The sequence below is a fragment of the Pleurodeles waltl genome, chromosome 3_1 (genome assembly GCF_031143425.1).
Source record: "Pleurodeles waltl isolate 20211129_DDA chromosome 3_1, aPleWal1.hap1.20221129, whole genome shotgun sequence".
NCBI classification, from domain to species: domain Eukaryota; kingdom Metazoa; phylum Chordata; class Amphibia; order Caudata; family Salamandridae; genus Pleurodeles; species Pleurodeles waltl.
Genome location: NC_090440.1, coordinates 1,594,249,544 through 1,594,274,700, shown reverse-complemented (window position 1 = coordinate 1,594,274,700; position 25,157 = coordinate 1,594,249,544). Strand labels below are relative to the sequence as shown.

General features: G+C 41.4%; 1 protein-coding gene across 1 annotated transcript in view; it reads left to right on the top strand.

The window, feature by feature from the left end:
* Positions 1–734: 734 nt before the first annotated feature.
* The window catches only part of LYPD6 (LY6/PLAUR domain containing 6), a 162,918-nt gene continuing 138,495 nt past the window's right edge, over positions 735–25,157 (top strand). Inside the window, exon 1 of the mRNA XM_069225220.1 lies at positions 735–862. The gene's annotated coding sequence lies outside the window, so the exon portion shown is untranslated. The remainder of the gene's footprint in view (positions 863–25,157) is intronic.

Genomic DNA, 25,157 nt, shown 5'->3' with positions numbered 1-25,157 from the left:
TTGCTGAACCGCAGACAGGGCCATCTGTCAATATATGACAGCTTTTCTGCATATCCTCAATTTAGTGGCAACAGTAAAGTGGAAGTAAACAATTGGCAGTTTAATTTCAATTAAATGTAACTTTCCTCTGTTTATTACAGGATATTATATAAAGCAATTAATTATTTAAATCAACATTTTGGAAAATAAATTTGGACTCATCTATTTTGGCAATTACCTGGATTCCAATGTTCCCTCTTTCAGATGGTAATAGAATTACTATTTTTTTTTATATTTAGTAAACTTAAAAATGGGTGCTGTCAGCTTTTTAATGGACAACAAGTCACTTTACTTGTGAAGATTTGACAGTCAGTGCGTGTTTGTAACTCTGCAATCGCGAAATCAATATCCGAATAAACTATTTTATGTGTTACTGATTTCGGGTGGTTGGGATGGATAAGGAGCGCCCAGGTACATGGGTGCTGCTTTTAGAGAGTAAGATTTCAGAGCACCTCAGTGTGCGTGTTTAGTTGATGCACTGGGGGAAGGGAGCTCTCGGCAGGTGCGCGTCACACACTGCCTCGCGCTGAAGCGGAGGGAAGCTTTATGAAAGGCTCCCTGACAGGCTTGGCAAGAAGAGCGGCCGGCTGAAAGATCTTCGATCCCGGAATAATTAACATAAAGCCCTCCCACCACGTCTGATTGGCTGAACGGAGCTGACTGGCAGGGGAGGCCACGCCTTCCGCTGCTTCGAAGAAAAAGTCAGGCTGTTTAGAAATTTCATCCACGCCAGAGCTGCGTGGATTGAATTTCTCCAGGAAGGTACACAAAGAGCTGCAAGTTATGCGTCTTTTGACGGAGTGAGCCGTTTCCAGGGGCCACGGTAAGTCAGGGGACCCTTTTTAGACATGTAAAGAGGTCAGAGGTATACGTGTGCGTGTGAGCGAGCGGCTGGTGTCCTCTCTGCAGACACAAAGCAGGGGACGCGGCAGCAGTGCCGGACTTGCACTTTGTTTATGTCCGCTTCAGTGCTGAACTTTGCGATGCGCGTGTGACGACGACGGGACGCCCTGCTTCCAGTGTATAGGGCGAGGTCACGCTGGGGGTTCACAAGTTAGGGTTGCCACCTTTCCCAGATAAATACCGGCCATGTGTTCCTGTTATAAGGTTTTGTGGAGGCTCGGACATTATACGTAGCTAGGATTTTATATAAAATCGCCCTTATTCATCTTAACATGACTATGGCGTTTTTGTTTGCTACTTTGCTTTACTTATTTGTCATGCCCCGAGTCGGTGCAGAGTGAGAAGCGAAGACTAAACAGACGTGTCAGACCAGACATTACAATGACAGCAGACCCTGCTCGCCGCGGCCTCTTCATTTATTTACCCTGTCTTCCTGCCAGGGGGCATAGTTGCCACTGTCTGACTGGCAGATGGAGATAAAGTGCATCAGTGTCAACCGTGGTGGTACCGGTCCTTATATATTAAAAATAAAAAAATAAAAACAACATATTTTGTGCGAGTTTTCCTCCCGCAAATTTGGAACTTCTTGGCAATGAAGCTGGTCATATTCCAGGGCTTAAATTATTGCACCTGCAAAAACTGTAATTCAGTCAGTGGACGACGCATCTCTGGTAGTTCTCCATCGTATTTCCTAGGGGCTTAGCTATTAATTGCGCAGCAGGTACAGTGACTCCGAAGGCTTGAAGGACCAACCGAGCCTCGAATATTCTTGTATTTTACTACCCGACCAGTGTTCAGGGTGCTGATTTTCCATGGTTGCACTGGAGTCCATCGCACGCCTCTCGTTAGCTTAAATTTTAATGACATTTGAGATAAGCTAGATAAGAAAAAAATATTTCAGAAGGCTATGGATCGGAAGGTAACTTTGTGCCCAGTTTGCATGATTTGGTACCTTTTGATGGCACCTCACATTCTCAGTATTTCAATCTATTTTTGAAATGTAGGTTCATTTTATTTTGTGATCTTTTATGGTGAGTTTTGCCTTTTGGTGGAGAGTTGGTGAAATTCATGGAGATTTGGTGTCAGCGACAGAATTGGACAGGCTGCTACACACCGAGAAACGTCATGGGTTGTGCATAGGTCTACTTGGATTTTAGCTTTTATTTGGAAAACTGTCATGGTTACTAACCTTAGTACTGCATATAAGGGTTTACTTCCACATCCCTTTCAAGTTCTAATGCCACAGACACATCAAAATCAAGGAAAAGGAGCATACTTCGGTAAAATTACAGCAACCAGGGCATATCTAGAGTAATGGGGAAATGTTGTAGATATTGTTTGGAGCAATATGTTGATTTAGAAGGAGGAGCCAAACCGCATAGGAATTAAGCTTTTTAGAAAACTTTAAATAGAAATATAGTGACTCCCGCCCCGTAAAACCAGGGGTCTGACTACCTAACATTGGCCCTTTTGTATAACCTCTTGGATTACACTGGATAGCTGTGTGCTCTGTACAGCAGCAAACAAAAATAATTATACTTTAACATGTTTTGCCCCAATTCAATTATTTTATGCATCATTCCTGCTCAGTGCTTGAAATGGAAAATTAGAAATGCAGGTACCCTACACCATACTACCAGCAAACTTCTAAGAAGTGCTGGTACTCTCCACCTAAAAGTATTGCACTTCTGCTGAGAAGTACAGGCAGTGCTTAGTTTGTAACTGACAGACTGCCAGAGCCCATCATCTGCTCTGAAGCCTACAACTGGTACAATTAGATGTGCGCACACGGAATAACAAGACTGCATAGACCTAAATCCACCTCATGCCTTTGTAATCAACTTAACAGACATCCCTTTCCCTCACTACTTCAGGTGACTGCTTTCTTTCTTTGTGACACTTTTCCCATCTTTCTCTTCCTCCGTCTTTCCACTTTTTACATTTTTCTGTCTCTTGATCCCTGTAAAAGTGTTATGCAGAAACATAAGTGCCATCCTCAAAAATCTGTGCTTGTGCCCCCCACCGACAACCACCGGCTCAAATTAAGCACTGAGAGCAGACACTCTTATTTTCCAAAAACAGAAGTGCAGGACTCAGTACCTGACAGTACCAGCCCATTTAAAGAACTTCCCCTGCCACAGTTCTTCAAAAACCCACATGATTGGCAAACATGCCTCCTAACTGAACAATCAGCCAGACAACTATACAACCAACACACCAAAGCAATCTGATAGGTTCTCCTCTATACAATATATGAGTATATCATCACGTGCTGGCCTCCATTAAGTATGATTCACCTCTCAATGAACACAACCAATGCAACACCCACAAACTAGTTTGCTTCCGATAAACCAGTGTCCCAGAACAATAAATTTCCAGAAGCGTAAAGGGTCCCCTGTCTCCAAAAGTAGAACAGGACTATATAAATTGTATTGAAATGCTGTGAAAATGCATGTAACATAACAAATGCCTATTATTCTAGGATTTCCCCTCACAGGCAAATTGTAATAAGTTGACTCGTCAAACAGTACATCATGTTTGTAAACATTAAAAAATCTTGGCTACCGTACATTGCAAAATGACATTAGTAAGTGCTGCCGGAAGAGGAGATCAGACTCAAGAGTACCTTCATAGGGCTCCTAGGGAATCCTGCTGGTGTTTGCAGACATTCTGTAAAATGCATGGATAGCTGGCAGACAACAGACAGCACTTGTGTTTGGGAGATGCAAACACACAGTATGGAGGTTGTAGTTTCCTCTCAGTCCGCAGGGCCGGCCCTGCTCCTTGTTTGAGGATCTGTCGATGAGGACTCGGTAATTGGCCTCTGGCCTGCAAAAGTCACCAACCTGTGATAAGAGGTTATTATTGCCTTCACCTTTGACCTCTGCGGGTCGTAGAGCGTGCCTGCGGCCACTAGTTGACTTTAAGGGTGTCTAGTGTCCGTGCACTCACATATTACTTGACTCTAGCAGCAACGGAGTTGCTAAAATGGAAAGGTATTTTCTGGACCATTTTTATTCACATTCTAATTTGAAACTTCTGGCTGCACTGAATGGAAATGATGTGTTGTTTAGACAATCAACAACTGCAATACTTGCGTTTCTTTTACGATGGCATTTAATATTTCTGATGGTTTCACACAATGATCACCTTGCCAGGGAAAATATAATTGAATTTGAGCTGGCATTTTATAAACCACACTTGGGCATTTTAATAAAGGCAGAACTTTATTTAACACAGCAGTCTCCGAACACACCTATATTTCTTTTCCCAAAGCTGCCATGAATCTACCACGTTCCCGGAAAAAACAGCAAAGGCCCCTGTGCACCCAGCCTCAAAAGCAAAATAAACAGCAGCTTCATTGACGTCACAGTTTCCGGATGAGGCCTGTTCAGAGAAGTGCCTTGTCTATGCTATGTATGTGTATATTTATCAGACTTGAAAATATAGTGGGACAAACGTATATTTGAAATACACCTCAGTGGGGCTGTTCAAATCTTCAAGCCACATTTGAATATTAAAATCCTTTCTACTATGGAGCTGGGCTGTAAATGCGATAGTACAGAGCTTACTTGTGCGTGTAGTGTTTACGACAGATTGCTCACAAAATGCAACAGCACAAAACGTGAAGATAGATTGTCACAATAACATAATGCTACAGGGGAACATTCTTTGGCCTGTAAGAAAAATGCTTTTTAAATATTTTTTAAAATTGTTAAGCGTGCTGGAGTCAAAACGTTTCTTAAAATAATATAATTTGCTAATATAGAACGAGTATGAACCAATCACGTTTTCCCGTGTTTGTTAACAAGGATGCCTTTCCACTCTAATAAAATAAAGAACAGTCGTTCCATTTGATCGAAGGGTTCATTTTATGTCAGACACTGGGCCCTAGCGTTCTCTAAGTCGGGTAGATTCTGTCAATTTCGCTGTTGACAAGTCACTTTCCAGTATGCGTTCTGTGAGGAGTAAAGGCCTTTATGTGGGGTTTGTCTTTTTTAAAAAAGAAAGTTTTACCGAAAATGCTGTGACAAATAAGACAAATTGTCACTAGCCCCTTGAAATGTATGTTGAACTATTTTCTCACGTTTGATGAAAAAAAATATTATAGGCATTCGAAGTAATAATGTTCTACTGTATTTTTTGAAAGCGTAAATATTTATATTTTTTGTACATCGACATCATATTTGATACCACCTTGTCAGCAGAGTAACAACTAGGTGCACAGCTGATGGGCAGACATAGCACCAACGCACTGCGACATTGTTATTGCTACACAAAAAATCTAGCGCAACGTCGTATTTATCAAAAATTCGAAGTAACGCTTTTTACTTCATAATAGTAATCCCCCGAGTACGAAAACTGGACCACCAACTCTGTACTTACTGCTCAGTCGGTGAAAGCATTTTGTCACTATTTTCACGCCTATTGAAAACGCACTTACGTATCTAAATAAGGCTCTAGTGCACTCTGCGGGCTACTCAATTTCTCAATGAATGTGCAGTTTTTCTTCAAGTGCGGTTTCACGTGCATGTTACACGTGCACTGAATGCCGAATATAGGAACACGTAGCACCGGTAGAGCCACCGCTGGAGTTCAGCGCTAGATAAATGGCTGCCTTTTCCCGCGCAGACGCTCGCTAAAATGTGGAGAAGTTAAAATCTCGATAAACCGAACACGCACTTTTTCTCGTTTTCTGTCACCTGCTGACTGTCACTGTGTTTGTCTCACGTTAGGGCGGCACGGGTTAGCACTAGCCGTAATGAGGGAGCTGTAATTAAATCGACACCTTGAGGAAGATGAATAGATGGGAAGGTTTCTCTAGTAATTAACCAGTATCTATGTAAACATTAAGGTATGCGTTCACCCCTTAATTATCTAGATAAGGCCTTTTAGAGGTTCAGATGCACCCTGGCCATTTAACCCCTTGGGTCCCTGGGCGTGTGCTAAACCACAACAGACTACTTTATTGTCATGATAAACCTGTAGCACGTTTTAGAGGTAAATTATGATATGTCATTTGATTACATTTTGCATTTTAACAAAAACCTCGTCGTTTGCTTAATTGGGCCATTTTCTGTGAATGGGGGCACACCCGCATTTGCTGTAAGATAACCATATTGGTGACTTTTATTGTGTGTTGTTCGCTGTGATTGGCATTGCTCGGTCACTAAGGGCGCAGTGGGAAATCAGTTTTGTTATCCAAGTTGGATTTTGATGTGTTTTGTATTCTGTAATTTTAGCTGAAAACGTATTTGCTCCTTGTTTATGGAGTAACACCGTGAATTCCACCTTATTTTAATTCAGTTTATTATAGAGAAACTGAACAAGGGCCGTTTTTAAACCCGAACAACATACTATCTCGTTTGTATCAAAAGCGATGTATTTGCACTTCTCTTTTCTAGTGCATTTAATTGCATTATCTGCTGACCCCCTTTAAGCTATCTTATTTCCCGAAGCCCGGTTTGCGTCGCATAAAACTATAAATAAAAACTACAAAAATACAAAATATAAATATGGTTTCATACAAATATACAGAAAGTCACCAATTTTCTTAGAATCCTCTTAAAAGCTCTCATGTATTTGTATGTTTTGAATATACATGATAACTGCATTGTCCTGCTGCCAATGCAAGCCACTCTGTAACAATAAAACTAGGTTACACACACATGGAAGTACGATAGTGGTTTATGTGGGACAACCAAACTCCCATAGATAGAAAGTTCAAGGAAAGCTAGTCTAGTGGCCAGATGGGGGCTCTTTCCTGTCTGATGTCTTCTAGGAAAAGCATCAATTGTAGTTTATTACCTACGGAAGCCTCCTATGAACAAGTCAGGTCAGTTGTCGGTGGTTTTCTACGGAGAAAGTGGTATGAGTGCTCAAGGATTACTGAAGAGAAAAGCGGACACCCAAACCTGTGTAAGGTCTTGTAGTCCTTTAGGAGATGGAAGTATTTTTTAACTAAATCCAGAGTACAATTTTTTTTATTTATTTGAAATGAGGTTTAGACTGCTTATTTAAGAATCAGCATTAGATCTGTAACTTGTTTTTAATGATTATTTTAGCCTAAGCATCGAGATTCATAAAAAAATGGTAGTGTATGTTTTTAGATATTTCGATTGTTGTGCTAAGGACAGCCTGGGTGAGCTGCTTCTCATTCATTAAATTGTTTTGCTTGTTTAGTTTTGGGTAATGCACAGGCTAGAGATCACATTATGTTTGATGGAAATCTAAAGCATCTATTTTTATGGTAGTGATAAAGAGTTGCATGAGCAGTATCGGAAAATATCATCAGGGATGTAATTCACCATCACATGTCCAAACTAAACTAGGCTTCATTTCCCAGACCCCCTTCCAATAAATTGCATTACCAGCTCCTCCATGAGAGGGGTGCGAGAAGTGGGCAGGGAAAAGTCAAATACATTTAGCACCTGGCCCTAACTGCCCAAAACAATCTCTGTAAACTACCCAACACACAAGCCTTTGTAAAAAGCTCAAGAATTACTAGACCACATAGTAATCAGTCGCAGTGCGCTTAGGTGAACCCGCAGGCTTCGAATCCTGTATACATTCACATAGAGCCCATGAACGACACACAATTGCGGTATACAAAGGCATATTGTCCCCTTTTATATCAAGAGGCCTTTTACCAGGCACAGAGTGTACAATAACACATATGCCACATTCTTTGGGTGGGAAACCTGTGATTTAAAGTGCTGACTCACACATGGTATACGGAAAATGTCCATATTAAAGCATGGCCTCAGTGTGAGTTGTGTCTGGCAACTTCAAAACAAAAAAGTACCATTCATTGCAATAAACTTGGTAATGAAATTTATAAAAGGGCGAATTTAATGTCATTTCTTATACATTGACAAACCATTGAAAATCCTTCATATGCCATTGAGTTTAGTTGCTGTTTATGCAGAAGGGTACGAATGGCTCCAGGGGTCATATTGCATAAAGTGAGCACTGGGAGCGCAACGTGAAGACACAGTCTGCCACATCTTTGGGCTGACGTATGTCTTATGCACCTGGAATAGTGCTATTTTACCACTTTAGACATTGGTAAAAGGTCGTTCATCACCAGAACTTTCAAAGCATGTCCTCCTTTTGTCTGGAAATATACCATCAGTGTTGTTATTTTTTAAGTAAGTAACTGAACATAACACAAGTACATGCACAAAATAACATAACAACTCAGGTAGATAATAACAGGGCACATAGCAACACAACTGTAAAATCACTTTCTAGTATTTCAGCACAATAACACAGCAACACAAAAGAACACATCACCACCACAATAAAATTCCAACACAACAAATGTGCATAAATGTTCTTGTCACCGATTAAAGATCCAAAATTCTGTTTTCACAATATGGTGACAAAAGGTCTTTTCATTAAGCACTGCCTTCATTTACCACCAAGGACATGAAATAGCACCCCTTAAAATTTGTTGTGATGCAACCACATGACGTCAAAACAGTGGGTCTTATTTTTTACCAAGTCACTGAATTGTTTCCACTAATTAATTCAATTGCGAAACAAGTGAGACGGTGCATACATGAACTATTGTAAGAGGGGGGTTTAGGCTAAACACAGCAGTGTAATTTGAGATTACAGATTGTTAACACTGCAAGAAGCAGAGGTGTACTGAGCTGTGACTTTCTGAAAGGGGACCAATAAACTTACAATGCACATTCAGTTGACAATGTTGAGGCAATAAACGCCTAATTTAACCTGATTATTGGAAATGCGCGAAGTGTTCTGATCAAATGCTTAGTGCTTGCCAGATTTGCTTAATTATTTCCCAGATCCTGGTAATTGCCATACCTTGAAAATCAGTAAAGTAGCTCAGTGAATGGCACACCTGTTTCAAAGATCTGTGTGTGACCTGCAGGTCAAAGGTTTGATTTCAAGCAGCACCAAATCAAGCCCCTAGTTAGAGAAGGACGGTTTTGTGAAAAAGTACTATTAAATGTGAGTCAAGGAGATTATTGCATGCTCATCACTGCTATTTAAAATCTAATGTTTTACTGCATTTGTAATGTATACAAAGGAGCATTCCCCCAATAGGGGGGCCGAAAAAATGGCGTAAAGAAATCTAAGAGATTGCTTTACGCCATTTTTTTCGGAACGTTTAAAACCTGCTCTGAGCAGGCATTAAAAAGAGGCTCCCTCCCATTGGTTACAATGTGCCTCAGGGTGCTCTGCAAGATTAGCATCAACATTTTTGATGCAAATCCTGCAAAGCGCCGAAATAGCGTAAAAAATTGTGACGCTAGTTCCCTAACTACCGCCATGTGCACCGTATACATACTGTGCACACATGGTGGCGTTAGGGGGGCACTAAGGGGGGCAAGAAAAGTGGCCTGCACTAGCTGCAGCAGCACTTTTAATAAATATGCCCTCTAGAGTTTACCTTGCACCATTAAAAGAACAAAGACCAAGTTATTCCCCATTTACAGCTAGTTCTGTTCTAATGCTACACTTACTGGGTGTGGGAAGGTGATTTCCAATTCATTGCGAATTTACCAAAAGTGTTTAAATCAGGACCCCAGTTACTCATCCTTTTGTCAGGAGGCAATTCAGTTTGTGGTGTGGTCTATAGACTAATCTTTATTTTGTATTATTATGTGGCTATATAAATCAGTTTTAAAAGATTACAATGTTGACTATAGTCATTCCAGCGCTTGGACACCCTCACTGGTGCTAAGTTGCGGTCCACAAGTCTACTAATTGATTGATTCATTGGGACACCTTTTTTATTTACTAAAGTTCTTTATCATAGGGAAATAAAACAATTTTGGAATAAAGTCATGATATCTTTTTTTGTTAAATTCAATATTTTGCAGTTCAGTTTTCACAGATCTGTTGTGAGAATACTCAAAGCTCAACAACAGCGGATGAGGATGTTAATGATATTTGCACATTTTGTTCTTTTTATTTGTAAGTACGTGAGGGCGGATCTTAGAATATAATAAAGCAAAACAGCATTTTCAGTCAATGTTTTTGGTGGCGTCTTTGAGTTTGCAGTAAACCTGCTTGCCAAGCCGCATGTTTTATTTCAGCTTCTTTTTGCTTAACACTGAAAGCTAGCCTTCCAAGAATCTGCTGCCCCTGGGCGACTAAAGCATTCCTGCTCATGAGACAGTTAATACATTGCTCACAGATTAATTTACGGTGTGATTAACATTACTTTTTTACGGACAACAAAAGTGAAAACATCTTAAATGTGGCAGTAATTAATTACTGCACATTTTGAAAATACATTGTAGTGTCTGGTATTGTTATTAATCAAGAAATCATGGCACAGCTGGTATATTTGCTATTAATTACTAATGATACATTTTCAATCCTTAGACTTGTTCAAACACTCTAAATGTAATCTCAGAACTGTAATTGTCTGTGATTTGAGAATGATGTAGGAACCTGCTCTCCTGCCAACCCAAAGGTAGAATTTAGTACAGGTCCTTGATAACTGCAGGTCACCAGCATAATGGACAGTACATGGAACAGCGGGGCAGCTTCTCCGTATTCATGGTTCAAAATAATATAAATATATTTAACTTTATGCCACTGGATTGTAGTGTGCAGGAGGCTTGCATTTTACTGCTTTTCCCCTAAAATTTGGCCTTTTAATAACACAGTGCTATTTAGATTTCATATACTTACATTGAGACCGCGGGAAGGGTAGACTTTGTCAATGACCTCATGGTGGCCAGTGATTTCAGTGAAACAAGAAAGTCAGATGCCTCTTTATGTCGTTGGAGATTAAATATGAAAAAAATCTCAAAGCCAAGAGTATGGCTGCAGATCCTTTTCTTCCTCCAGGACAGAACAACAAGTCCGTTAAAAAAGTCCAATTTTGTATATTCATTGTAAATGGACCACAAAAGATTCTAGGAACTCGGAGTACTATAATTGTCTTTTTTTAAATAAATGACGTCTACTGTAAAGGTGATTGAGATTACAAAGGAAACATACTTCCAACTTTTGATCTGTAGAAACAAACATTAGGCGTTCTAGTTAGTCAGCTGCTCTTCTGACAAAATGTTTTCAAAGAGTTATCTAGCAACATTTGGTATGTTCTACACCAACCTGCATTTACACTGAATCAACAATAATGGCAAAGTAAATCAATATTTCCCTTCGTACGCCTATCTAGACAGTCTGTTGACAGTAATCATTCATAAGTTACACTCCATACGTCTACTAATTGATTGCTTCTGGAGTCAGCACATGTGCAGATGGTGCTACTGTTGGAAGTGATATGATTGCTAAACTTATGAGCTTCATGTTTAAAACTTTATGCCGCATATAGATTGCTGCAATAGGGAGTGAATATATCTTTTGATGCTTTAGAAGTAAAGCTAGGTGATTAAAGGTTACTAGCAAGGACATAGGTATTAGTAGTGTAGCAGGCCAGTGAGACTGAGACCCAAGTGATGTGGGACACTGGGAGCAGCACTATTACTAACCACAAGATAGAAGTGATGCATTTTGTGCTTGAATTAAGGCACTAGCATCCTTGCTAAGCCAATAGCTGCTTGTGTCAACAGAGAGGTTTTGGCATGGAAAAAAACTACTACACATTTCTCTGGAATCAGAATCTAACACAAATTCACCCAGCACTCATTTTGACTGCCCCACACAGTTGTCTGAAAGACATGCTGGCTTCTCTGAAAGGAAGTACCTTTTTGACATGTTAATCATTGGAACAAAGAGCACCTGCCCCTGTTTTCTGCATTTTCTAGGGGGCTTTTGTATTATAGAATGGTGAGTAGATGCTTGTGCAACCCCTTCTGTAATACTGATAGCATCAGCGCGCATATGTTGCCAGTGTTATCTTAAAAGGACATTCCCTTATTTTCACTGGGGTATGGTACCAAGCAAATGAGGCAACACTTTCCCTCTGCACCTTTGATGTATTACAGGCTTGTGGCAGAAGCAAAGAGGCTCCTAGGACACACATTCACTGTGTGCCACAAAAAAGGTGTCACACAGTAGGTACAACCCTAAAGGCAACCTTCTGAATAGGATGAAAAGGGGGTCCATGGACCTCCAAGACATCCCCTTGCAGGTTTGTGCACTCACTACATCTGCATTCGGGGTAATATTTGTTTCCCTTTTCAAATGTTGATGGGTGCTGCCTTCACAGTGAAAGAAGGAGTGGCTGCTTCAAGAAGTCACTCCACCTTTCACTAAAGCACTGCCCCCAGAGCAGTTAAGAGTTTGCAGCTTTTCTGGGTTCATTACAATGATTGTAATGGGGCGCACGGCCAAGACTCCCCAGATGGACCTTGTTAAAGGTCTACCACGGCACAGACCTGCCTATAATATAGCCTAGATGCACAATCAATAGATTTATGTTTAGTCAAAGTCACTTTTGTGACAAATAACACAAATCTATTTGTGGCAACAGTAATTATGATTCACAAAACCAGGAGGCAAGTGCTTTGTCCAGTTGACCAATGGACTTTATCAGGGCTTAATGAATTTGCATTTGCTTAAAATATTAATCAAAGGGTGAATAAGATTAAAATGTAGTTTAAAATAGAGTTTTTGAACAGCAGCATAATGTATTTCAAGTAGAGAGCAAGTATTGCAAGACAGAGAATAAAATCAGTACACTAGTGACACCTTTGCAGTATTATAACATTCTGTTGAGGTCACCCTCTGTTCAGCCAGCATAAATTGCAAAAGTCCTGTTTTTTCTTGACTGAATCACACACTGGGCAACAGAATAAAAAACAACTAACATCCGATTAAAGACAATCACCATAACAAAAATAGCTATAGTCTGATTTGAAGACTAGGTTAGGAGAAAGATAGCAAAGGAAGTATAACTAGATGGAATTTGTTGTATAGTACTGGGTACGCCACAGATCGGACTGGTACGACATTAATATACAGATAAATCACATAAAATATTTTATACATGTTGCTTCATCCATTCATCCATTAGTATCTGAGGTCAGAATAAAGCTAAAGTGAGGAGAGATACGATGTAAACCAAACCACATCAAGGAAATCATTGAGGATATTATGCATGGGCCAAAGTAGAATTTGTGTTTATCATAAAAGTGACTTTAACTAAATATAGGTCTATTGCTATTGCTCGTGCATCTGATGTTGCCCTGTTAAATAATGATACGAAATGTGTCAACTGATCGGAAGGCAAGTTTAACCTCTTCACTGCTAAGCCTTTTCCCCCTCCTGTGCTAAGCCTTATTTTGGCTATTTGGAGTAGTTTGCGCTTAGATACCCATAACGTTTTGTCCACTTATGCTATTCACACCAAATTGGTGTCCTTTCTTTTTAATAACCTGAGGATTCTACAGGTACCCAGGGTTTGTGGAATTCCCTGGAGGGGACGAACAAATTAGGCAAAATACAGCAAAACTTGTTTTAGTTTTTAGAAAAGTGGGAAACAAGTGCTGCAGAAAAAAAACATCAGTTTTTTCCCCTGCAAATCTGCATCAATGAACGGTTTGTACCACTAAAATCACCACCTTCTCAGCTTTCAGAAACAGGCAGATTCGAATCAGAATTTTTTTTTTTTAACACAGTTTTCACATTTTACTGGGGCATAACCCATTTTTGCTATTTTTTGTGCTTTCAACCTCGTTCCAGTTAGTGGCAGAAATGGGTATGAAACCAATAATGGATCCCAGAAAACTATACATTTCTGAAAATTAGAAAAAATGTTAAATTCAGTAAGGGGTCATTTGTGCAGATCCTTCAGGGTTTTCCTATAGAAAGAAACAGTTGAAATAAAAAATATTGACATTGAGTTTAAAATAATTGCTATTTGTGTCTACGTTTTCATTTTTTAACTTCATCTAACTATGGCAGATTTTCAAAAGCAATGTAACGTTGCGTCTGCTGAGCCCTTCTTGTTGCGAGGATATATGAGGCTCGTAGGTTCACCAAGAACCCTATGTTCCAAGAGCCAATAAGGGAGCTGCACCTTGAAATAGTTTTTTATTGTGTAATGGGCATCCAGTAATTCATTTGGTAATATATCAAGAGTGAAAAATAGGTGTCAATGGAACCTATATATTTTCATAATGGGCACAAGATATGGAGTTTGGAAGCTGTGGTTATTTGCACATCTATGAATTTGGGTGTACCAATACTAGCATGTAGAATTACAGGACATTTCTCAAAATGACTTATTTCTTACACACTGTCTTGCATTTGGAAGGCTCAAATGCAGAGAGAGATGCTTGATAATAACACTTGTTGTGCTAGTCCATGTTCCCTCAAACCTCCCAAAAAAAATGGTACCTCAATTGAGTGGGTAGGCCTAGTGCCTTCAACAGGCAACGGCCCAAAACACAACTTGGACACATCACATTTTTCAACTGAAAACAGGCAAATGTTTTGCAATGTGCCTATCTGTGGAGTTTTGGCTTTAGCACAGTGGGCACTTAGGGAAACCTAGCAAACCTGTATATTTGTTAACAGTAGACTAGACACCTAGGGAAATCCATGATGGGGTGACTTTTGTGGCTCTCACCACATTTTTCTACTCAGAATCTTTAGCAAACCTCAACATTTGTCTAAAACCACATTTTCCTCACATTTCCGTGATGCCAAGTTCTGAAATCTGTGGGAAGCCACAAACCTCTTTCCACCCAGCATTCCGCCAAGTTTCTTGGTAGAAATGGTACCTAGTTTGTGTGGGTAAGCCTAGGCCCGCTACAGGAAATGCCCCAAAACGCAACATGGACTCCACATTTTTCTACTGAAAACTGACTCATTTTTTGCAATATGGCTGCAGCGGATTTTGGACTGTAACTCAGCTGGCACCTAGGGAAACCTAGCCAACCTGTACATCTTTTAAAACTAGACATGTACGGGTATCCAGAATAAGGTGACTTGTGTGGCTCTCACCACATTTTTCGACCCAGAATCCTTTGCAAACCTCAACGTTTGTCTTACAAAATACATTTTCCTCATATTTCTGTGATGCAAAGTTCTGGATTCAGTGGGGAGCCACAAACTTTCTTCCACCCAGCATTCTCTCAAGTCTCCCAATAAAAATGGTACCTCACGTGTGTGGGTAGGCCTAGTGACTGCGATAGGAAACAACCCAAAACATATCATGTATACAGCACATTTTCCATTGAAAACTGACCCTCTTTTTCCGATGTGGGTAGCTCTAGATTTTGGACCCTATCTCAGCCGGCACCTAGGCAAATCTAGCCATCCTGTACATTTTTGAAAACTAGACACCTAGGGAAATCCAGGATGGTGTAACTTGCATGGATCCAATTAGATTTTCTTACACACAATGGCCTGCAGGCCCCAAACGTTTCCTGAAATTACCCATTTTCCTTACATTTCTCTGATGGAAGCTTCCGGAATCTGCATGAATCCACAAAATTCCTACCACCGAGCATTGCCCCATCTGTACAAATAAAAGCAGTGCCCCACCTGTGTGGCTGGGCCTAGTGTTGCAACAGGAACTGCTCAAACCAAGGTCAATGGGAGCAGTTGCGTGAAAACACGTATTGACCATGGCAGGAACAGTTACTGTCACTGTTCCGGAAATTTTCGTCACAGAAATGTAAGGAAAATGTGTGGCTCCTGATAAAGAAGGAGGTTTACAGGGTGTTGTGGGTAAGAAAATGGCGTGTGGTGCATTTGAAGCACACCACCCTGGACGTCCCCAGATGTCTATTTTTCTGAAGTGATTGGGTCTGGTAGGGTTTTCCAGGTAGTAGCATACCCAAGCCCAGAAAGTGCACCCCACACCATTGGAAGTGGGATGATATTGGGAGTTAACCAACTTTGCAACAACCAAGAGTCACATCTCCTTTTCCTTGCCATTGAGATGAGATGCCTTAGTCAGCATGGGGGTGAGGGGGAGAGACTGTGCCCATTTTGGTTGGTAGGGGCATTGCTGGGCAGCCTCCACCCCTACTAGTGCAGGGTGCCTAGTAGGCTTTCTTCCCCCTATTGCCCCAGTAGGCTATTGCCCCATCTGCCCCCCCGGGGGGCAGACATACTGTGCCTTTTTGTTTTGAGGGTGGGGGCATTGCCATGCCCATATTGTGCATCCCCCTCTACATTAATAAATACAAATAGTCCCTGGTGCCTACTGGTCCTTCTGCCCCCCCCCCCCCCCGGGGATAGATTGGGGACTATTGCCCCTATCTGCCCCTAAAAGGGGGCAGAAAGACTGTGCCCTTTATTCTGGTGTGGGTTCATTGACATGGCCATTATGGCAAGCCCCCTCACCTACACTAATAATAAAAAGAATTCCCTGGTGTGCTAGTGAGTTGTCTGCCCCCAGGGGGTCAGATCTGGGGCTATTGCCCCCTTCTTCATCCCGGGCTACAAAAAGGCTGTGTCCATTTTTTCAGGATGAGGGCATAGACAGGGCCATCATGACCTGCCCTCACCCCTACACAAATTAAATAACAAATGCCTGGTGTCCTAGTGGGTTTACTGCCTCCCTGGGGGGAAAGATTGGGGGCTATTGCCCCCATCAGGCCCTTAAGGGGGAGGCAGAAAGATTGTACCAGTTATGTGAGGATGGGGCATTGACAAGGCCATCATGACCATCTCCCACAACTACACTAATAATAAAAACAAAATCTGGTATACTAGTGGGCTTTTTGCCTCCCCTGGGGGGCTGAAAGACTTTGCCCATTTTTTGTGGGGTAGGGCATTGATAGGGCCATCATGGCCAACCCCTATGCCTACACTAACTAAATAAAAAAATCCCTAGTGTCCCAGTGTGCTTTCTGCCACTCTGGGGGCAGATTGAGGGCTATTGCCCCCATCTGCCCCATTGGAGTGGGGGGGTCAAAAAGACTGAATTGTGCCCTGAAAATAACCGGGGAGCAAAAGCCTTTGCCCAAGGAGCTGCTCCACCTCCCTGGGGTCTAGTGGGTGGATTCCCTCCTTGGGGATCACCCTCCTTGGGCGTTCCCCAAGCAGGGATCCACTTGGGAAAGATACGATTGGAAAGGGGAGATTCTCCCTTTTCCAACAATACCTTTCCCATCTGGATCAGTGCTCAGGAAGTTGAGATAGACCCACAAGCATCAGTGCAGAGAAAAGTAGCCGATTGCCTCATTTCACTTTAATTTTCAGGTACATGACATCAGGCGCGTGGCACGCACGGATGTCATTTCCCTGAAAATAAAGAACAGCATCGGACGGTGGGAAGCTTTCTCCCACCTTCCGGGGCTGTCTCTTTTTCCAGGAAATCCCTCTGGTGTGTGCACCAGAGGGATTTCCAGTGCTGTGTATGTCGGACGGCCATGAGCCGTCCGATAGACAATAGCTCTGATGCATAAGATGGCCCCCGGACGTCATACACATCGAAGGCATTAAGGGTAAGATGTTCACTGCAAATAGTAGTTGGAACATGCTTTCATTTTCACTAGGGTCATAAGTACCCAGTTTAAGCTAGTTTAAATTAAAAAAGCCATTAAAATAGTGTGAGTTATGTAATGGGGCAGCTTGTGAGAGCCTCAAGACTTTGTTTCTGATTAGTGTCAAGAGGCCATCATGATGGTCACCAAGATATTTATAAAGCACAATAACCACCTATGTAGTGAATGCAGATTATCAGCAACCCTTTTTACAGAGTGTTTATGTCTCTTCTGTATTCTGTAATTTAAGAAACGCCTTTGGGCCTGAATGTTGCTGAACCAACTCTTCTGCTGTATTTGTTCTGATGTACATGTTCATATAAGTGATAATATACCACTTTAAGCTCATATGATATGTCATAAAAAAATATCAAACCTCTTTAAGAGTACATGTGAATTTCAAACACACAACAAAAGATAATGTATATTACTGGCATAGAACCATTTTGTTTGGATATTCAGCTTGTCTGTCCTTTTTAGGTCACAGCCTACTAGACAGTGTAGCTCTCTGGTTTGCTAAAGACATCTTGTGGACAATCAGAAAGTTGATCTAGAAATGCATTCTGCTGGTTGCTTGCCATTGGCTTTGTGGTTTGTACCTCACATTTTCTTGATTTCTGTTTGCTGACTTTATTAGTTTTAGGCAGTCCAGCTTGAGTTCATACCTTCCCATGCCAAAACCATGCCTTCCTTCCTGTAAACAGGCCTGTAAATCCTGTTTTTAGCTCATCACATTTGCTGTGTATTCAATGACCGAGGTCAAATGTCAAGCGTTGTCTTCTGAGGGTGCTTGTTTTCTTTTCTTTCTCTTACTTCAAAGTGAGAGAATTTATGTGACAATCTTGCTGCATTCTGTGGGTAGGTAAGAGTTTGTTTTCTAGCACACAACATTTAAATGAACTGTGTACATATTTAAGAATATATCAGAATGAGAAACACAAACGCAACACATTTTTTGTTATTTCTCAAGCTTGTTGGAAACAAATACTTTAATACGATGAAACAAATCATTAGACTAGATGATGCAATTTCCACACATTTCCATCTGTGGACTGTATAGTTTGTGCAAATGTAATGGTAATTTCAATTGAAAATGTATTGTCTGCTACAACACTATGAATATTCCACTCTACACCACTCCCATCCACTCTGCACCACTCCACATTACACCACTCCATGCCACTGCACTCTGCATTACCACTCTATGCCACTGCACTGTGCGCCACTTCATGCCAGGCCTCTCTCCTCTACCCTGCACCACTCTGCTCTATTCCAGTGCACTCTTGGCCACTCTACTCTACACCACTGCACCATTCACCACTGCATTTTTCACCACTCCAGTGTAGTCCCACCAATCTAGTCTGCACAGCTCCACTCTAAGCCCCTGTACTTTATGCAATTGTAATCTACACTACTCTTCAGCACTGCACTCTACGCCCCTGCACTGTATGTCAGTACACTCTATGCCAATGCAAATTACTCTGTAAAACTCAACTCTGTGCCAATGCACTCTATGCCAGTCCATGGTATGCCACCCTAAGCTACTTGCTTGGCACCTCTGCACTCTATGCCAGTGCACTCTACACCACTTTACTCCATTACACTTTATGCCACTCTATGCAACGGCACTCTGTCCTACATCACTCCACTCTACTGCTCTTCACTGGACTCTGAAACAATCTACTCCGTGCCACTCTACTCCACTCTGCGCCACTGCACTCTACACCACTCTACTTTTAACCACTTCACTGTATGCCAAAGCACTTTACACAACTGCACTCTGTCACTGCAATCTGTGCCACCGTACTCTACTCTGCATAACTGTACTTTATACCATTGCTCTCTAAGCCACTGTAATCTATACCACTGCAGTCTGACACTCTACTCTTCAGCACTCTACACCAATGCACAGTACAACAGTCCACTGTACACTATGCTACTCCATGTATGCCACCTCCACCCGACTCCACACTATGCTACTCCAATACACAACGCTGTTTTGCCACTCCACTCTACAACACTCTACTCCACTCTTCACCATTCCACTGTTTGAAACTCCAACCAGTCTCCTCTACGTCACTAAGTTATAGCCATGCTGAACAGCAGCCACGCGGATGTGCAACATGGCTAAAATAAATTGGCAAAGCCAGTAGCTCCTGCATAGGCAAGACCTATAAGCTCTGCTGATGCTTGTTCATGCTGTCAGGAATCTGTAAGAAGTCTTACACACATGCAGCCACTGTACAAAGTCTAAAATAACAACAGCCACCAAGCTACTTAGTCTTTCTCGTATTCAGACATTTAGCCTTCCTTCTTTGCCGTCATGTTGTCAGTATCCCAGAGTACTTTAAATCCTTGCAAACCCCTGCAAGAATGACATGACAGGACATGACATGAGATTATGACAACATGACAAAACAAGACAGAACGTAACACTCTCTTGAGAGTATGGGCCACACAACATTTGACATCTACTTCAGTTTTCTAGACACAATTTGTCTTTGCTTGGCAGGGTATGTTTACAACACCAACAACAGGATTCGTGTTAGAATCCTTGTCACATATTTAAAAGAATGTGTGTGTATAGTACTTTAAAGAGGCAAAAGTGGGCTGACTGTGGCAGTGTAAGGTTACAGGGCTGGGCTGAAGAGGTGTTTGTAAATTATATGCAGTACTTTTTACCATACCATAAATCCAGTTACTGTTCTGCATTGTATCTTCCACAGACGTTTAGTTTTCTGTATATCCTTTTTTAACAAACAAGCGCTGCTCAATATGGAAATGATGGTTTTATTACAAAATCATTACAGGGAATATTGTATATACTTTGCAGTTCGATATGACGTAAAACACATCTTGCACTAAATAAAATGTTATTTCGTCTCTCACACTACCGAGTACGCTTTTCTGAAAACAGAGATTCACCATGTTATGCCACGTTATGTTAATCATTTTTCACTTTGCAGCATTTTATTATAAATTGTCATCATCGCTAATAATGAAAACTTTAAAAACGACAATAACGCCCACTGATATTTATGACTTTGTCATGACCTTTTTCTAAAATTTAATGTGATGCCCTTGACTCCTTTCTCCTTTTTAAAAAAATGAGATTGTTGTGTTATTTCGATGATTTGATACCATTTGGTGCCTCCATAAAATGCTGCCCTAAGGTCTCCTCAAAGGGCGCTTGGCTTGTTCTTCCTTGTAATTCGGTATCACCCACTTATAGAGAATGTATTCATTGTGTGCATCTATCCCCTTAATTATAAACATGTGCAAACGTGGTTCAAAGTGGAGCTAGGGAGGGACACATTCTAAATTTTGGTGGGGCATGATTACACACCTTGATAAACATGTAAATGTCATGTCTTCTGATGATTATCCAAAATAGATGGGATCGAAATGATCTGTGAACTGACACTGGTGTTTACCCTTAAAAGATCTGAAGGAGCACTGTGACAGCTGGTTCATTTGTGTGACTTCCACACCTTGTTATGTAAGTTTGTCACGGATGTGCATGACACGTCTCTTTTTAGATGTTACCAAGAGACAGTTTTATCTGTGTCCCCATCCTTATGTAATCAAAACGGCTTTCCAATAAATATTGCATATGTGTGTACATAGATAGAGTGTCTTAAGCATGACACATGGAGCACTGGATCAGCACACTTCATCCATTTGCTCTTTTGCACTATGAGTGATGGCATGTTTTTCCTAACCACGTGCACATCCGCCTAAAACGAAGTGGGCTGAGAATCAGAACTGATGGGCTAATACTTTATTTTGCCAATATGTTTTTATATTTATTCTTTATCCCTTGTTTTATTTTTACTCACTCTTCAGTATTTAAGCTATATCGTCAGATTAGAGTAATGCAAAATCAATAATGTTTTTTGTGGCCATACCGATCTTATTTTTTTGTGATGTGCATTAAAATCAATAAGGTACTTGTTCTAAGAATGCCTGTCTGCTTGTTCTATTAAAATTATGTATAAAGTTGACTTTATTTAATTTTTACATGTTTATTCCATGCATATAGCCACTATCTCTAGGCAGAGGACTTTTGTTTTACATTTTGAGTTATAAGTTTATAATTAAAAAAAATAGAAAAACAACCACTGCACCTGCTTAACAAGGCCAACCCGTTGGCGTAGACAGTGCTTATTTAGTTTGCCACAAAAGTGGAACATTGTAGTGCAAGAATTGAGCAAGAATACCTCCTGCCTTATAACATAAAATAATGTGGTGCACATTAGTAGCTTTTTTAAATTAGATCAATTGCACATACAATCACTTGGAGATGTATCAATACGAAAAAAAAACATTCACAGATATAAACAGCTCATTCCTTAATTCATTCATTCATTGTTTCTAGAAATGCACATCAGGATATTTGACAAACTACTGCTGTCTTCCCTCCACATGAATTGCCAGATGGCTATAGCTTTCCTCCTTGCCCTAACTCTTTGTGCCTACGTTTCTTCCAGTCTCTGGACCTGCCTCATTTTAGTCACCCAAGTCTTGAATGTTGGGGAGTCTGGGGATTTCCATTTTTGCAGGATCAGTGATTTGGCCACAAGTGAGCAAATGAAAAAGAACTGTTGCTCCCACAAATTAAACTTGCTATTAGTTAGGGAAATCCTTAAAAAAGCTCACCTCAAGTCTGGTTGTATGTAAACTTGACTTGCTTTGATTAATCGACTATGGGATTGGGCCATCTTTAATCTAAAATCTTCCCTCCTAGCATGATTAAGCTTTTGTTGGAGCATTTCAATCTCTTCTCATCAAATTCTATTTTGCCACGCTGTATGGGCGATAGTTACGCCTTGTATAAAGGCTTTACCTGCCCCCCAGATGGCATAGTTTGAAGCGGAGCCCTGGCTTATTTGTAAGTACCTAGTTAGTTCTGTCCCCATGTTGTCAACCCATCCCTCTTGTGTTAGATAGGACCTATCTAGGGTCCATCTTATTGCCCTCCCTATCTCACTGTTGGTTATGAAATCAACATTTGGAGGCTCAATGATCAGAAAAGCGATTGTAGAATATTACGGATCCTAGTCTCCTCCAGCTATAAGATATAAAAAAATAGTCAATGTGAGAAGCAATATGGAATTGCTTTGAGAAACATGTATGTTTCCTTGCTACGGGGTTGTCCATGCTCCAGGGATCTATCAGAGCCAAGTCCCACTTAATCTGTATCAATTGTCTTAAAGATTTCTGCTTATTCTGCATTTCTTTCCACCATGAACAGTCCCGACTAATATCTTGGATAAGATTAAAATCTCTGCCCACCAAAATTAGCCCTGTCAGCGGGACAAAAAGATCATACAGTTTCTGAAGTAGTATCTGCACATTTTCTATAGGGCCATAAAAACTGACCTTAAAGAAATCAAAATCCATCTAGCTTTGGGGTAAAACCGTAAAACTTTGTCGGTAAATCTATGGGTGAGTAACCACAGCTTCAGCAGATGTGAAAAAAACCTGTAATATAAATGTAGGCAGAAATTATTGTTTGGTGGTTACTTTTAACTGTGTTCCCTGGAGTAAGATTGCTTGTGCTCCAGTGGAATTGAGCCATGACAGGAGGGCTTTTCGCTTCTGTGAGTTACTAATACCATTGTTATCACACGAAATTACCCTGAACCCCTTTTCACTTGACATAGCCATGCTGATCCATTCCCATGATTTCTTTTTCCTCCTGCCTGGACATAGCCTGTCTCTGTCTAGATTTGACTTTTGTCATAGGATATAGCTAATCGTTTTGTCTAGATTATCTCTTTTATTTTTGTTATTCCCCTATGAACACCCCTACTCTGTGTAGCACCACCCTTCTTAAACCCCCCAGACCCCCAGTATCTGAGGCCCCCGCCCGGGCACTCTTGCAGCATTCCCCTCCCTTTCACCCCCCAGGTGACACCTCCACTTCCTATCCCCCTTCACCCCTCTACTTCCCATCTCTAAGTTGTGGCACCCTGGCATGGTGCCTGGAAGAGGTTCTAAAGGGAATTACCTATGGAAGAAGGGCGCTCATGCTTTAGCCCCCCTCCAGTCATCCAGGAAACAAAAGTGAAAGGTTAATAACAAACATATACATCACCCACCTGACCCCCACAATGCCGTGGGGATCAATCGAGCAAAGGCCCCAGTTCCTTTGTGCGGGTTATCTAGAAGACAACCCCCCCCTTACTACAAACGCTTCCACTCAAACAAATTTGGTCCAAAAAAGTCCTTGCTTGCCCCACAGTTTGAAAGATCTGTAAATGACCTTTATATACCATTTTGAGTTTTGCCTGTTGCAGGATGCCTGCCGGGGCCCCTACTGATTTAAAGGTCTCAATCATTCCCTTGAATTTCTTACAGTCATGAGCTGCAGCGGATGAAATGTCGGAGAATACTCTGAAAGAGCAGTTATCTGCGGTGTAACAGACCCCCTTTTGAATCACTCTAACTAATACCCCGCTCTTTTATTCTGCAACAGCCAAGTCAGGGCATAGATAATTGTGAATAAGTCCTGATACCACAGTCATGATGGTAGTCGCATTCTCACATCCTTCCAGGACTCCTACAAACCATAGGTTTGACCTGTGTGAGCGATTCTCCATGTTGTCGAGCTTCCATTTAATTTATGTCATTTCAGATTTGAGTTCCAAAGTTGCTGGGTCTGTCTTCTGTTTAAAAACCTCTAAATCTGAGATTTGCTGTGATGGATGGGACATCCGTATGTTTAGAAGCTGAATATTCGAGTTAAGTTGGGTAATCTGCTCACTTGTTTTTTTGTGGGTCTCTTCCTGGGATAGCTTCAGTTTGCGAAGCTCACCAAGGATCTGGTGCAGAAGTGATTCCACTGGGGGCATGGATGCCAGAGGCAACCATGTATGTGATCCTGGTAATCCCTGCAATGAGCGGCCCAGAAGTGAGAGACTCAGTCCCCTATTGCAGATTGGATTCAGAAGAATGGTACCTTCATTATCGACATGTATTTGTATTAGGGTTCACACAGCATTATCTAATTCATCCCTATGCTGTGGAAGGGTAATTCCAACCTCCTCATTCTCTCCTGCAGCTGGTAATTCTCCTAACGAATCTTGCTGCCCAGGCGGGTGTCTTGCGGTCGTAGCTGCGAAAATAGGATATGTTGATAAGGTTGTGATGGATTATGCCTGCTTATTGCTGCACTGTATGGTCTTTCCAATGTTATTTTGGATACTGCCCACTGGGCCAGTCTCTGTTCTTGCCTCCACGCTACATCCTGTAAAATCTTTCTCACCGGAAGCCAGAACGGCAGGCAGTATGTCTTTGCTGATGCCCAGCGGGGGTTGAGAGACCAATGAGGCCCTGTTATTGTTCTCACACAATATACTCTCAAGAGAGATTGAATGTAAGGAGATCTCTGGACTGTCAGGGTTAGTCACTAATTCTTCACGTCCGCCTTCACCTTACAGTTGCTGGGACTGTTGCCCACCTGATGTTTCAGATGCTTTAGATACTTCGCAGCAGTGTGAGGCACTGTTTAGAATCCCAGAATAGCCTTTTCATCCTGCGCTTTCTTGTAATCTATTTTCGTTGGTGCGGGCTATTGTGCAATTCGGTGCGAAGTAGCTTCGAAAGGGCTAGAAAGGTGGCTGAGAGATGAGAAGTGTAGCCAGGAGGCTGAAAGCCGCATCCATGACTGCAGAGACTACTTCTGCAACCTACTGGGTTTTGCCTCTGCCTGGAGAGGCCCCTAATGTGCACCCCCAGGCTGCCTCAAATTGTCCTATAACACCCTTTTGAGATTAAAGTCTGTGTCCAATTAAAGAAGTGCAGGTAGTCAGA